Genomic DNA, 16,247 nt, shown 5'->3' with positions numbered 1-16,247 from the left:
ACTTTCCACTGATTGACTTTCCTAGGTCTTGGTTACTTATATCCTAGGTCTTGGACATACTTATAACTTGAGGAATCATCTCAAACAAAAACAGTTGGACACAGTGTATTTTAATCTACTTTGTTTTTTTGTGTGTATCTGTATCCACTTTCTTACAAATGTTCTTACCTTTTATTTCATCCAGAAATCTTTAAAGATAGCACAATTATACTGTCTTACTTTGTTCCTCCTGAAGTTTTACCATATATCTTCTTTCTGCTTGTTTATTTATTTTTCCTTTTAAAAAGTCGTCTGCATCAACTGAGGAAATTTAGTTTTTCTAAAACCTTTCCACATAGTCTTTATTATAGTAGGATTTATTTTCCCCTGTGAGAGTTGGGCTTAATGTTAAAAAAGTCCATTGGAATGATTAGATTTATGTTAAATAGTACTTATTTTGAACTGAGATAATGTTCATGTCATTACACTAATATCCACATGACTAATATCCAATGTTTTGAGACACTGTGGTCTGACTAGCGAATCTGTATCTGAACAGAGTTTAAATTTCAGTGTCTCTGAATGATTGTGAACTTCTAAGCACAGTGTATTGTACAATATGGCAAATATATGTGCCTTTAAAATAGACATGTGCTTTTTAATTATCAAATTAACATTTAAAAATAAGTGCTCCATTTTGAATCATACAAGTTTATAGATTATGAGAAGGAAGGAGGAAAAGCGTAATGTGTAATAAAGATTAATAGAATTAGAATTTGACATTGTTTGGCAAGAATGAAAATATAAGAATTGTATAGTATTAGAAATACTAGATATTGTGTGGTAAATAATTAATTTTACCCAAATTGAGGTCTTGTCTTTACCTGTATCCACCTCCTGGAAGATGATCTATAAACCCTTGGAATGTTATGCCAAACAAGAATATCTTTGTTCACCTGGGTTCTTTGTGCCACATTAGATAGTCTAATAGTATGATTTAGGCTGGGGGCTGGAGACTGAGGTCAAACATGGGTGACAAACCATGTTTAAGAGAACAAGACTGAATAGAAGTCTGGACTCCCAAGTTTCTGATGTAATTGACTAGTTGGGAATTTTTACATGCACTGTCACACAGATGAGAAATTAGCACTGTCCATAACCCTAATGGGGAAAGGACGATTGAAAGCTTCACGTGTGGAACTTTACTGGATTCTTCCCCAAACATCTCTTCCACTGGCTTATATTAGTCTGTGTTCTTCTGCTGTAATAGAGTTAACCATGAGTACAACAGCTCTCTCTGACCTCCGTGAATCTGTAGTTATCAAAACGGACAAGGTCTTGAGGATCCTCAGGCTGACAGTTGGTGTCAGAAGTGAGGGTTGTTTAGTGACTGTTGTCTAATTTTACAGATTTTGTGTGTGTGTGTGTGATTTCTGCCTTTTTGTCACTGTTTAGAACCACAGGGCAGCACTGAAGTTCAAAGCATAATATGCTTTTTTTATTTTTTGCTATTGGAGATATACATATTTATTGATGATCTGTTATCTTGGTAACCTCTATTTAGTATGCCTCAATATGTTATCAAACATAATGAATACTTAAAGTTGTTTTGTTTTTTTCTCTTATAAAATAATTTAAAATTAAAGACTTGGTTTATTTATAAATACATGAATTGTATTTATAAAATTTAAGCAGTATGTAAGTGTGAAGACCTCCTTTTTCACAATGTGTTTTAGTTTTCTTAATGATTGTTAATTTATCAAAATACCCTTTTCCATATATTTGATTCAAGGAAAAATTTTATTTAGCCTTCTGTGTTGACTGTTCTCACATTTCATAGCAAGTATTTAGAAATAAAAGTGCATTGCTTTCTTCCCATTGACCAGATTTTCCTTTCATTGGCAAATAACATGCTTAAAAATAAAAGCTCCTCATTGTTAAAAGGACCAACTTCATGCTAAGTAGATTTTATTCCCTCACATTAAGCTTTTGGCAACTAAAACAAACACTTCATTGATTTTATGTAATCCTCTCCCAGATAAGAAAACAATGAGCAAATGACAATGAAAGTAGTCTTAAAAGTTAGTTTTCTAATAAGAAATAAAAGTAGTATAACTACGTTTATTTGTTATGAACTAATCCATTTTTAGACTTAAAAGGTTTTCTTGAATAATTAAAAATTTGATACTTTAAAAGTAATGCATTAAAAAATAAAGTTTTTATATTGTGCTTCTCTGAATTTAGTATCTAAAATAGGTCAGCCAGTTGTACTTCAACTGTGTATGTGTGTGTGTGTGTGTGTGAGGTTTCTGTGGCTATTGCAAATTACCACTTTGTGGGGCACCTCCGTGACTCAGTCAGTTAAGCATCTGACTTTAGCTCAGGTCACAATCTCAGAGTCCTGATGTGGAGCTCCACCTTGAGGCCTGCATCCACCCCCACCTCTGGTTGAGCCCCAAGTCAGGCTCTACACTCAGTGGGGAGTCTTCTCCCTCTCCCTTTTCCCCTCCCCCTGCTCATACTCTCTAGCTCTCTCTCAAAAGAATCTTAAAAAACAAATTACTACTAACGTGGTGGCTTAAACAAATTATTATCTCACCATTCTAAAGGCCAGGAATCTTGAAATGCCACACTCCCTCCAAAGATACTAAAGGAGAATCCATTCCTCATCTTTTCCAGCTTCTAGTAGCTGTAGCACTCTAATCTTTGCCTCCACAGATAGATACATTACCTTCTCCTCTTTGTTTATGTAAAATCTTCCTTTGCCTCCCTCTTACAAAAGCACACATGATTGCATTTAGCCTCACCCAAATAATCCAGGCCATTTTACCTACCTCAAGATCCTTAAATTCACCATATATATCCCTTTTTCCATATAAAGTAACATTCACTGATTTAAGTGATTAGGCCATGATTTTCATTTGGGGACTAGGTACATTCTCAGCCAAATGTGGTATATATCCTTATAACCTTTTCTGTTATTTGGAATGCCAAATCTATATTAAACTAATAGTATTAAGCAGTCTCTCCATGTCTATTAGGTGATAAAGTTCTTTTAAATTATAACTCTACTTTTGTACTTATTACGTTGTTAAGTGTTCTATATGAACAAAAATATTTCAAGTGTAAAGTAAATAAAATATACATTTTATTAAGGATATTTTAGATCTATCCCATTATTCAAGGAAGGAGTGGGATACCCGGGCGGCTCAGTGGTTTGGTGCCTGCCTTCGGCCCAAGGCATGATCCTGGAGTCCCGCAATTGAGTCCCGTGTCGGGCTCTTTGCATGGAGCCTGCTTCTCCCTCTGCCTGTGTCTCTGCTTCTCTCCTTCTCTCTCTCTCTCTCTCTCATGAATAAATGAATAAAATCTCTTTAAAAAAGGAAGGAAAAGAAAAGACCTTGCTAACATTTTCCGTAAAAATCCTAAGTAACATTTAAAAGAAATAATAGCTTTTCATTATAAAAAATGATCTGAATTTTATCAAGTATTCTTTTATCTCAACAAAATTTCTTTCTTCCTGTCCCTAGGCTTACTTTAGAAATATTAAAATTAATCTAACTTTTGGTCCTTCCAATTACCTTTGCAAAATTAAATGATCAAATTGAATACCCTGTGGTAAAATCTTAATTGTGTGCTAATGTATGACTTTAAAAGCATTACAAGAACATGCATATTAATTTATTCTTATATTCCTACATACAGAAGAATCTCTACCAATCATATACAAAAGTCAAAATGTACTCAAAAAGTTGGGCAGTCCAGGTGGCTCAGCAGTTTAGTGCTGCCTTCAATCCAGGGCATGATCTGGAGACCCGGGATCAAGTCCCATTTTGGGCTCCCTGAATGGAGCCTGCTTCTCCCTCTGTCTGTGTGTGCCTCTCTCTCTCTCTCAGTGTCTCTATGAATAAATAAATAAAATCTTAAAAAAAATATGTACTCAAAAAGAATACATTTTACATAAGAGAAAGGAGATTTATTTTCTATCAGTAAGGACCGAGCATTTTATTGTTTTGAGATTATAGCCTCATGGTTGAAAAATGTATAAACTTTTGTTTGTATAACTCATTATGTGTGAGACTAAAAAAACGATCACTCTGCAATAAAAGTGCAATGAAAAATTGAGAACAATGAAGAATAAGATTATATGAAAAAAAAAAAGAATCATATTATATGGATTGCCTTTTATCAATTTACTTCTCTATATGGCAGACTAAAATGCTAGCTAGGTTTTCACATGAAGATATTGTAAATATTTATAAATCTATAATGGTAACTGGCATGAATGCTTAAGTGAGAAAATGTCTCCTCCCTGAGTGTGCTGATTTAATTGTTGGTGTGCAGCAGAATTGCCTTAGAGAGTGGCTGTGCCTCTTAGTACTTAGCTGAAATACTAAGCATAAAAAGTGACATTGTAACCTTTCCTTGTCAGCCATCATGTGGGTTTGTTAAGAAATTTTCTGTGTCTAGTTATGAGAGAAAATGCTTATGCTAGTGGCCATTTTGAATGATATGCTAAGAAATATAACTTAAGATCTAGATACTTCTGCTCATCAAGTCTTCCTGTGCAAAAATATATCAGGTTAGTGTAGAGTTGTTTAAAAAATCAAAATTCATGTGAAGCATTAGAAGCACTGTCTAAATGAAATTATAATGGAAAAACAGAGAAAGAGAAGAAAAAGAAACAATTTGACAAGTTTGTGAGGAAAAGTCATTTTATATTCCTTTCTATTTTTCTTGCAAAATCCTTGCTCTAAAGGATGAGTTAGTAAAATTATCTATAAAGGATTTCCAATTCCAGTATCATAAATGTCCATAAAACAACTATATTCTAGATCAAACACACTTTTTGAAGTTCTGTTCATTTTTTTTAAAAATATGGGAAAAAATCACCAAATACTCCTGTTACAATAAACTGTGGAAAAATTGAAGGCAAACCAAATGAGAATAGGAAAGACTATGTATTCAGAACTTAATATAGCAAGGAAGTCAGCCACCATCACTTGTATTTTGGTAGAGACTCAAAGGTAAGCAAGTGAGTGGAAAAGCTTTACAGTGAGGGGAAAAGGATAGTTTATGTGTGCCCTAATCAGAGGCTGTTTGCATGGAGGGAGCTATAAGCAGGCTAACTAGAAGTGGGCTACTTTATGTGGAAATAAACTGTGGAAAAATTGAAGGCAAACCAAATGAGAATAGGAAAGACTATGTATTCAGAACTTAATATAGCAAGGAAGTCAGCCACCATCACTTGTATTTTGGTAGAGACTCAAAGGTAAGCAAGTGAGTGGAAAAGCTTTACAGTGAGGGGAAAAGGATAGTTTATGTGTGCCCTAATCAGAGGCTGTTTGCATGGAGGGAGCTATAAGCAGGCTAACTAGAAGTGGGCTACTTTATGTGATTAATTGGAAATACATATATTGCTTTTTCTGCTTGGTTCAAATTTGAAAATGCTGACAAAAATTAGAGAAGTGCCAGCTATTAATCAAGTCCTAGCCTTTTGGGTCCAGTTATTATGAAAGCTATTATTGGCTTTCCTGAATTTTCATCAGAAATAGCATTCTGGCTTGTTGCAAGTCTAATTTACAGCAGTCTGGCTTCCTGAATTGTTTATTATAGATAAAGAAGTGGTTTCCTGGGCAAGTTGCTGCAGATTATGGGTCAGAGTTCTATTTTTATATATGATCTAGCCATTGTTTGTATGACCTCTCAAAAATAAGTAAAATAAACCATGGTCAGGCTCATGGTGAGTTAGGGCTGGGTCTAAAGGCCAGGAAATGGGCCTTGGTGGTCCCTTAAGCTTCAACAATTGGGAGGTTGGGCCATAGATGCAGGAACTGAGGGCATCAGAGAGCCGGCCTAAATCAGTTAGTAGTTGGAAAAATAGGGGTTGCCCTAGGGCTGGATACCACTTGGGCATTGTGAAATTCTGACCCCAAATCCTCAAATTTACAGAAATGGTCCTAGATTGGAAGTACCTTCAAACTACTAGCAGGATAGCAAAACAAAACAAAACAAAACAAAACAAAACAACACACACAAAAAAAACAAAAAGCTATCCCTATTCCAAATTATTCCCATAAGACCCCCTTAAAATAAGACTGAGAAATAAGCTCAACAGAACAGATTATCAAACAATATGAGGCAAATTACGATGACAAGATTTAATAGAATCCAAAGCAATAAATCCCCCAGGGACCACAGAAATTGCAATAATTGGATTAGAAATGTAGAATATACATATATACAATTTTTCAAAAATCCAAGATTAACTAAAACATAAAGAGATGTCAAGAAACTATCAAAACAAACACAGGAAAACTATTACTTCCTGAAATTAAAAGTATCATTGTAGAATAAGTATAATAATAAATCCCCAAATTAAACACAGCTAGAAGGAGAATTAGTGAATAGGAAAATATATGAAATAGATTATCAAAAAAAAAATCAAAAAAAAAAAAAAGAAATAGATTATCAAGAAACATGCAGGATAGAGTGAGAATGCCTGAATGCATCTCAAGGGAGTCCAATAAAAGTAAAGAACTAATGGATAAATTCCAAGATAAATTTCTAGATTGAAGACAAGAATGGTTCCATATATACTAAAAGCACAATTTGTACCAATCAGAAAAGTAAAAAATAAATAAATAAATAAATAAATAAATAAATAAATAAATAAATAAATTCATTCTAGAATGACACTTTCCTCCTACAGACAAAAAAATACCTTAAGGAAACTAGAAAATAATACATATAAATTATAAATGAATAGCATTGAGATTAATAGAATAACATAAAGGCTGAAATCACTAACTTATTGCTTTATTTTTCCAAATTACTTTGATTATAATTATAGTATTTTTTATGTCTATTCATGGCACTTTCAATTTATCTCATGCATTAGAGTAGTTCTAGGATTTTTAAGTAACATATTTTTTATAGATAATCACATTGTTTTGAAGAACTGGACGTACATTGTATAATATAGATGTAGCCCATAAATTTCCTTTGAATTTGAAGCACAAGTTTTCTTATTTGCCTTTTGAGTGGAAAGTGTAGTTCTATGTGAAGTTTTGAAATTTTACAACTGTGAGGTGGATAAAGAATTATTTCCCATTGCATTTAAACCTATGATAATTGTTGCTAGAATCTTGGCTTGCTTCTTTGCCCTTTTCGTTGTTGTTGCTGTTGTTGTTGTTGTTACTCTCTATTTCTTTCCTTCTAATTTTTTTGAATTGGCTTCCTTTCTGTAATTACCTATTATGCCATTATATATATAGTGAAATATTATTCATTCATAAAAGAATGAAATCTTGGCATTTGCAACAAGATGGATGAAGCTAAAGAGTATGCTTCTTAGTGAAGTAAGTCAGAGAAAGACAAATACCATATGATTTCACTCCTAGGTGGAATTTAAGAAATAAAACAGAAGGAAAGGGGAAGGAAAAATAAACTAAAATAAAAATAGAGAGGGAAACAAACCATAAGATACTCTTTATAGGGAACAAACTGAGGGTTGCTGGAAGGGAAGTGAGTGGGTGGGAGATAAGTAAATGGGTGATGGGCATTAAGGAGGGCACTTGTAATGAGCACTAGGTGTTATATGCAAAGTGATGATCACAAAATTCTATCCCTAAAACTAATACTACACTGTATTTTAACTAACTTGAATTTTATAAAATCCTGAAAGAAAAAAAAATTGTTGTACTGGATTTGTTTTATTTATTTTTTTTTAAATATTTTATTTATTTATTCATGATATATATATATATATATATATATATATAGAGAGAGAGAGAGAGAGAGAGAGAGAGAGAGAGAGAGAGAGAGAGGCAGAGGGAGAAGCAGGCTCCATGCCGGGAGCCTGACATGGGACTCGATCCTGGGACTCCAGGATCACACCCTGGACCAAAGGCAGGCGCCAAACCACTGAGCCACCCAAGGATCCCCTGGATTCGTTTTAAAGTGCTATTCTGTAGATACCGGATTTTTACTGAATTATCGTATTTTATTAATCCCTTTTAAAAGAAGTAATCTTATTCTCTGATAGTTTTGTTCTCTAAGATAACAGTTGCAGTTAGTAGAAATGAGCTCAAATCAGAATTTTCAGCTTAAGTCTTACATTCAAACTGTGGATATATCTAAAACACTTGACATATGAAAACTTATTTTTAATCTATTTCACCTTTTATTTTTTTCAATACATACAATCTCCCTTCTTAGATGGAGTAAGTCTACCAAAATGAAATCAAACTACCCCTAAAATTAATATACCAGATTAATCTTTACCTATAGGTATTTATGTTAGAGGTTTGTGTTCATAACTTAAAATAGTTACCATTCACACCACTATTTACTAAGCACCTAATATGTGAAAGCCACTGTGACAAATGTTTTTCATGCACTATGTCAAGCAAACAGACAATCCTCTGAGACCAGTATTAACAAAGAGCTCTGTTTTGTACTTGAGGGAACTAAAGTTTAAAGGCTTTAGGGGTCAGAGGTCTACCACATAAAATAACTAGCATTTCATAAAATGTTTCCAACTGGTAAGCAACAAAACATTACCATTTCTTATTTTCAATTTATTTCCACATCATAACCCATAAAATAAAAGTATATGTTATATTTTTATTGTGGTAAAATAATTCGATTTTAAATGTCACAGAGATTGTGTTTATATTCTCTCACTTAGCTTCAGTTGCTATCACACGTCTGCCACATAGTAGGTGATGTAACTCTATTCTTTAAAATCTTCACTATATGCTAGTGATTCCATGAATGTTGTGTACTGGCCAATGGCTGGTAATAGCTCTAAGGTACACGACTGTCCATTTAAAACTAGTTCTAAGACGTTCTGTTCAATGGGTGGCTTTTAAGTAAATCACTGCAATTTTCAACTATAATTGTGAACAGAAAAAAAAACATATCTGCAAAATTAATTTGTGTAGCTTCTTATAAGCATCAGAAGGATTTAAAGCAGAATTCTATGATTGTGTTTACTTAACAGTGCTTTCCACTGGCAACATATATTTCTGGGGCAAAGGATCAGAACATTGAACATTCTAACAAATAAAAAAATTTGAAGTGAAAGAGGTAAAGAGACCTAAGCTGCCTTACCTATATCCCTCAAATTTGGAAGACTTAAGTGTTTTTTGAAATAAAGAAATACCCCTTTAGGTCTTTCCTTTGAATTTGAAACACAAGTTTTCTTATTTGCCTTTTGAATGTAACATATAGGTCTATGTGAGATCTTGAAATTTCACAACTGTGAGGTGGAAAAAGAATTATTTCCTGTACATTTAAACATATGATAGTTATTTCTAGAATCTTGCTTTGCTTCTTTGCCCTTTTTGTTGTCATTGTTACTCTCTATTCCTTTCCTTTTAATTTTTTTTTGAATTGGCTTCCTTTCTGTAATCACATATGATGCCTTCTTTTGGTTTGTTTGTATGTGTATCCATGTGTTCGTTCTTTCCATGGCTCATCTGTTCTTTGCCTTACTCTTATTATTTGCTCTTTCTTTTTCTCTTCGGGTTTTCTTGGTGTATTAGTTTCCTATTGCTGCTTTTCAAGCACAAAAATGGTAGAAATTTAATTGTTCTCTCATTCTCCAAAGGCTATTTTACTCAAATGTACAACTTCAAGTGTAAATATGGTGTCTTTAAGGAAAATGCAAAAGCTTCAATTGTACTCTATAATTTTTCTCATATTGTAAATGCAGTAACATAATATTACAAATATAATATTTGACCATTTGCTTTATGGAAAGGTTTAAATAATGTCTGAAATTAATATTTCATTGGTGCGTATGTTTTGCTGATTTAACCTGTCTTCTTGGGCAGAAGTGCTACATGTTTTCTCATGTCTACATCTTACATCCCAGTTACTTCTATGGGATATTTACTACCATTTTAGGTCATTTATAGCTGTGCTAAGAACAGGCCTCATTTTGAAATGAAGAGGTGTCCTCCCTATTTTTCTTCAGGAAATATCCCAAAGAAATATTTGAAACTTCACATTATTTATCAGTTCTTTTGGGAAGACCATGACTAGTTTAATAAGCAGTTTTTCTTTATGTTAAATAGGATTGTCAAGTCTTTCAGCACAATTCATTTTTCCTAAAGAACCAATTTTATTTTGCAGTAATGAATGGATATAATATCCCCAAACAAGATTAAGACCTCTTTGTGCCAAACTGAGGATCAGGCGATTTATCTTTGGCTTGTATTCTTTTCTATATCTTTTTTTGTTTTTAGATTTTATTTATTTATTCATAAGAGACACAGAGAGAAAGGCAGAGACACAGGCAGAGAGAGGAGAAGCAGGCTCCTTGTAGGGAGCCTGATGTGGGACTCGATCCCAGGACTCTAAGATCATGCTCTGGGCCAAAGGCAGATGCTCAACCACTGAGCCACCCAGGCGTCCCTGTTTTCTATATCTTTTTGCCTTTTTTCTTCCCTCAGTAAATGTGGCAATTTTTAATTGTAGAAACATCAGTGTTTCTTAAAGATGTGTGTTGTATTGCTTCCATTTTTTAGAGAAAAACAAAGATGCTTTTGATTTATTCATCTAGAGCTTTGGGTAAAGTTTGTTTGCATAAATATGAACAGCCTAATACATTTCATAAAAGGGCTACTATGTTAACATTTGACTTAGATATTTCCATTGAAGTTTTATAATTTTCTTTTCATGTGGTTTTTAAATAAAATCCTTTTTATGCAAAATAACAAGGAATGGGCTAGAATTAAATTTAGTGTTTTCAACATTTCTAGCACTTGAGGGGGAAAAGTTTATTTCATGGAGACAAGGAATCAGGGGAAAATTTGTAAATAATTTCCAAACTTGTCTTTTTAACTTAGAGTTCAGAAGTTCCCAACTTCATCTAACAGCAAAATGACTTTTTTTCACCTCTATTCCTATAGATAATAGTCAAGTAGTCAGAATACTAGCTAGATTAAATTAGAAAAGTGCTACTCCTAGGTAATCCCTGGGTTCCACAAACAATCCTGAGAAGACAATTTGATTGTGCTAGTACAGTCATATAGTATGTCTGAATTTGGGAATATCCCATGTGCTAATTTGTGCCAGATAATTTTGAAAAGAGATTTGGGAAGAGCAGGCTTTTACCTTACTAGGCAATTTAAAATTAACTCCCAATTTTACTACCTAATAACTATGTGAAAACCACTGGTCTTCAATGTCTCTCAGATCATAAAATACTGACTTAGATATCTAGGAGAATGATATAACATAGAATAACAGCTTTCTACCATCTTTCCCCAAAGAACACCAATTTTAGCAATCACCTGTGGATAAGAGTGCCTTTGTGGAAGTCTGGAAGTCCAGTAGAGAAGTCCCAGCACACCACTGGAGAAAAAAGAAAAAGAAATACAAGATTGGAGACATTGAAGATGCTAAGATTATCAGCATCACCCCTCCCCAAGACATCATAGACCAATGACAGGAGATATCCCTGGCAATAATTTCTCCCACAAGATAAAGTGAGAGCTCATGAGTGGGTGTCTAGCTTCTTTAATCATGCAGGATGATGCCAAAAAGACCCACTTCTTTTTCACCCCAGTGAAATGCAGTGTTCATACAGAACACTGAGATCTGCTGCACAAATAAGGGCTGGTAAAGGTTTGGGAAAACAGCAGCCAAGACTGTTGGAGGGCATCAGATGGATTTGGACCCTCTTAACTACTTTGTAGATGCCCATCAGAAAACCTTTTCAGGAGCCACTGAAAAGCTTGTTTATGGATTCCCCCAATTGGCAATGGACCCTGCCAACATTTTTTATGCCTCATTCACATACTGCCCCCCCCCCCCACCTAATGGCTAGCTCCCTGTGCACACCTCCAAAAGTGATAAAAGAAAGCCTTTACAAATGACTAGTGAGCATGAGCAGAAAGTCAATTAGACTTGATTAGGACAAAGCACACAAACTTTTCAGTACCACCTAGGGGAAACAAATGAGGCTTTCAGCAATGGCATGATTTTGCAGGATTGACAGAAGGCACACAATCGTAAGAATACTTCCCCAAGAGTAAATAAAAAAATGTGGGGCAGGCATATCCATAGCAAAGGTCTGAGGAGGCCTAAGGACCTAACAGGACTGATAGAAGGTAATCCCTCCCCAGGCCAGTCAGTAAAGACTGGAGAAGGTGACTGATTCTTCAGATGGGAAGACAGCAATGCAAAATTTCAGGGAATAAGAAAAATCAAGAACATGCGACACTACTAAAGAACCACAGTAATTTTCCAGTAACTGACCTCAAAAAAATGGAGATCTGTGACTTTCCTGGTAATGACTCAAAATAGTTGTTTTGGGAAATTCATTGAACTACAAGAAAACACGCAAAAAAAAAAAAAGTGACAAAATTAGGAAAACAGTACATGAACAAAACAAAGTATAACACAGAGACAGAAATCATAAAAAAGAACTAAAAAGATTCTAGAGCTGAAGAATAATACAATGAATGAAATGAAAAAATGCAGTAGAGCATAGTAACAACAAACTTCATCAGTTAGAAGGAGGAATCTGTGTAGTAGAATATATTTGAAGGTGATTTGAAATTGTCCAGTCTGAGGGGAAGAGAGGAAAAAGAAGAAATAAGAGTGACAAACCCAAGTGAATTATGAGATGCCATTAAGAATAATAATTTACACATTATTGGAGTCACCGAAGGAGAAGAGAGGGAGAAAAGACAAAAGGTTATTGAAAGAAATAATGGCTGAGAAATTCTGAAATTTAGGAAGACCTTTGAATATACAAGTTTATAAAGCTTGCAAGGCCCCTCAGACTTTCAACCCAAAAAAATATCTCCAAGACATGTTGTAATAAAAATTTCTAAAATCAAAGACAGATTTTTTAAATCAGGAAGAGAAAATAATTATTCACATGCAAGAGAACCCTCATTCCTCTATCAGCAAATCTCTCATCAGAAACCTTGCAGGCCAAGAGAGAATTCAATGATATATTCAAAGCACTAAAAGCAAAAAACTGCCAACCACGTATACTTTACCTGGCAAAGTTATTTTTTTCAGAAATGAAGAAGAGATAAAGACATTCCCTGACAAACAAAAGCTGAGGGAATTCATCACCACTAAACTTGCCTTAAAAAATTGCTGAAAAGAGTTATTCAAGCTGAAATGAAGACACTAATTAACAACATAAAAACATATTAAAGGGGATCCCTGGGTGGCGCAGCGGTTTGACGCCTGCCTTTGGCCCAGGGCGCGATCCTGGAGACCCGGGATCGAATCCCACATCGGGCTCCCGGTGCATGGAGCCTGCTTCTCCCTCTGCCTGTGTCTCTGCCTCTCTCTCTCTGTGACTATCATAAATAAAAATTAAAAAAAAAAAAAAATTATAAAACTAGCCAGAGTTCACTTAAGCAAAAATAATTAAAAAAAAAAAAAAAAAACATATTAAAGTATAAAATACACTGGTAAATAAGTATATTCAAATTCAGAATACTCTAATACTGTAATGGTGTATTAATCACTTAAACTGGAGTGTAAAGGTAAAATGACAAAGTATAACATAACTATAACTAAAATTATTTGTTAACATATACATAATAACATGTAAATGTAGACATCATAAACACAAAACATAGAAGGGAGGTAAAAGTTTAGAGGCTTTGTATGCAAATGACATTAAGTTGTTATCAGCTTAAATTAGATTTATATCAGTAAGACATTAGTAAGACATTACTAATTTATATCAGTAAGACATTTATATCAGTAAGCCTCATGGTAACTACAAAGCAAAAACCTACAGAGATATACAAAATACAAAGAAAAGGGGATCAAAGAACACAGTTACAGAAAATTATCAATTCACAGAGGATGACAGCAACAGAGGAAGAAAGGAACAAGAGAACCACAGAACAGCCAGAAAATAACTAATAAGGTAGCATTAGTTACTCCTTACCTACAAATAATTACTTTAAATGTAAAAAGATCAAATTCTTTTAATTTAAGAAGCCAGAGTGGCTGAAGAGATTTTGAAAAATCTTTATATTGCCTTAAAGATTTTCACGTAACCTTTAAGATCACACATAGGCTCAAAATAAAGGATGGGAAAAAATATTCCATGCAACTGGAAACGAAAAGATATTAAAGGTAGCTACAGTTAAATCAGAGAAAATTGACCCTAAGCCAAAGACTGTCACAAAAGCCAAGAAGGTCATTATATAATGATAAAGGGATCAATTAATCAAAATAATGTAACAATTTCAAATATATATGCACCCAACATTGGAGGACCTAAGTATATTAAGAATACACTAAGAGATCTGAACGGAAAATAGAGTATAATACAAGAATAGCAGGGGACTTCCATATCCCCACTTTCAACAATGGACCAATCCTCCAGACAGAAAATCCACCAAGAAATACTGGACTTGGGGCAGCCCAGGTAGCTCGGTGGTTTAGCGCTGCCTTCAGCCCAGGGCCTGATTCTGGAGACCTGGGATCGAGTCCTACATCGGGCTTCCTGCATGGAGCCTGCTTCTCCCTCTGCCTGTGTCTCTGCCTCTCTCTCTCTCTCTCTCTCTCTCTCTCTCTCTCTCTCTCTCGAAGAAGAAGAAGAAGAAGAAGAAGAAGAAGAAGAAAAAGAAGAAGAAATAAATAAAATCTTAAAAAAAAATACTGGACTTGAACTACACTTTAGATCAAATTTACCTGAAAGACATATACAAAACATACCATCCACAGCAGCAGAATATACATTCTTCTCAAGTGTATGGGAATATTCTCCAGAATAGCTAAAACAAGTCTTGGCAAATTGGAGAAAATTGAAATTATACCAAATATCTTTTCTGACCAAAATGGAATCAAAGTAGAAAGGAATAGCAGTAGAAAACTTGGAAAATTCATGAATATGTGTAGCACACCACTGGATCAGAGAATAAATAAAAGAGAAATCAAAATATATCTTGAAACAATGGAAAATGGAAACACAACATACCAAAACTTATGGAATATAGCTAAAGCAGTCCTAAGAGGAATCAAATGGAGGTATTTATAGTGATAAATATGTAGTGATAAATACATTAAGAAAAAATAAATCTCAAATAAACAACCTCATTTTGTTTAGTTGAAACTGAAAAAAAGAACAAAGTAATCCCAACGTTAGCAAAAAGAAGAAAATAACAAAGATCAAAGCAGAAATAAATGAAATAGAGACAAGAAAAACAATTGAAAAGATAAATGAAACTAAGAGTGGTTTTTTTTTTTTTAAATACAAACAAAGTTGACTAAATGTTAACTGGACTAGGAGAGAGAGAAGATGCACAAAAATCAGAAATGAGGGACACCTGGGTGGCTCAGCAGTTGAGCATCTGCCTTCAGCTCAGGGCGTGATCCCAGGTCTGGGGATGGAGTCCCGTATTGGGCTCCCTAAGAGGAGTCTGCTTCTCCCACTGCCTGTCTCTGCCTTTCTGTGTGTCTCTCATGAATAAATAAATAAAAATCTTTTTTAAAAAATCAGAAGTGAAAGAGGAGATATATCAATTGACATTACAGAAATGCAAAAGATCATAAGAGACAGTTCTAAATAATTGTACGCCAACAAACTACAACTTAGAAGAAATGAATGAATTCCTAGAAACATGCACCCTACCAAGACTGAATCATAAAAAATAGAAAATCTGAACAGAACAATGATGAATCAGCAGATTGAGTCAGTACTCAAACACCTCCCAAGGAAAAGTAAAAAAAGCTCTAGACTCTAGACAGCCCCATGGATGAATTCTATCAAATATTTAAAGAAAAATTACTAACAGTTGTCAAACTGTTCGAAAAAAAAGAGAGAATACTCCCAAACTCATCCTACAAGGCCTACATTATCCTGACAGAAAAGCTAGGTAAAGACCCTACAAGAAAGGAAAACAATGGGCCAATATTATTAATATTGAAAAATTCTGCAAATAACCAGCAAATTGAACTCAGCAAGATCATACACCATGGCTAAATGCGATTCATCCCTGGGATGCCAGGATGTTTCAAAATCTGCAAATCAATAAATTTGATGTGCCACATTAATATAATGAAATATAAGTATATGATTATCTCAATAGATGCAGAAAAGACATTTGACAAATTCAGCATTCTTTCATAAATACTCTCAATAAATAGGGTATAAAAGGACCATATTTCAAGATAATAAAGGTCACATGTGACAAGCCCACAGCCAACGCCATACTCAGTGGTAAAAGGCTGAAAACTTTTCCTCTGAAACAGAAGGAAGACAATCGTGT

Source organism: Vulpes vulpes, chromosome 7 (assembly GCF_048418805.1).
Source record: "Vulpes vulpes isolate BD-2025 chromosome 7, VulVul3, whole genome shotgun sequence".
Lineage (NCBI taxonomy): Eukaryota > Metazoa > Chordata > Mammalia > Carnivora > Canidae > Vulpes > Vulpes vulpes.
The sequence above is the reverse complement of the archived record's forward strand: the minus strand, read 5'-3'. Positions refer to the sequence as shown.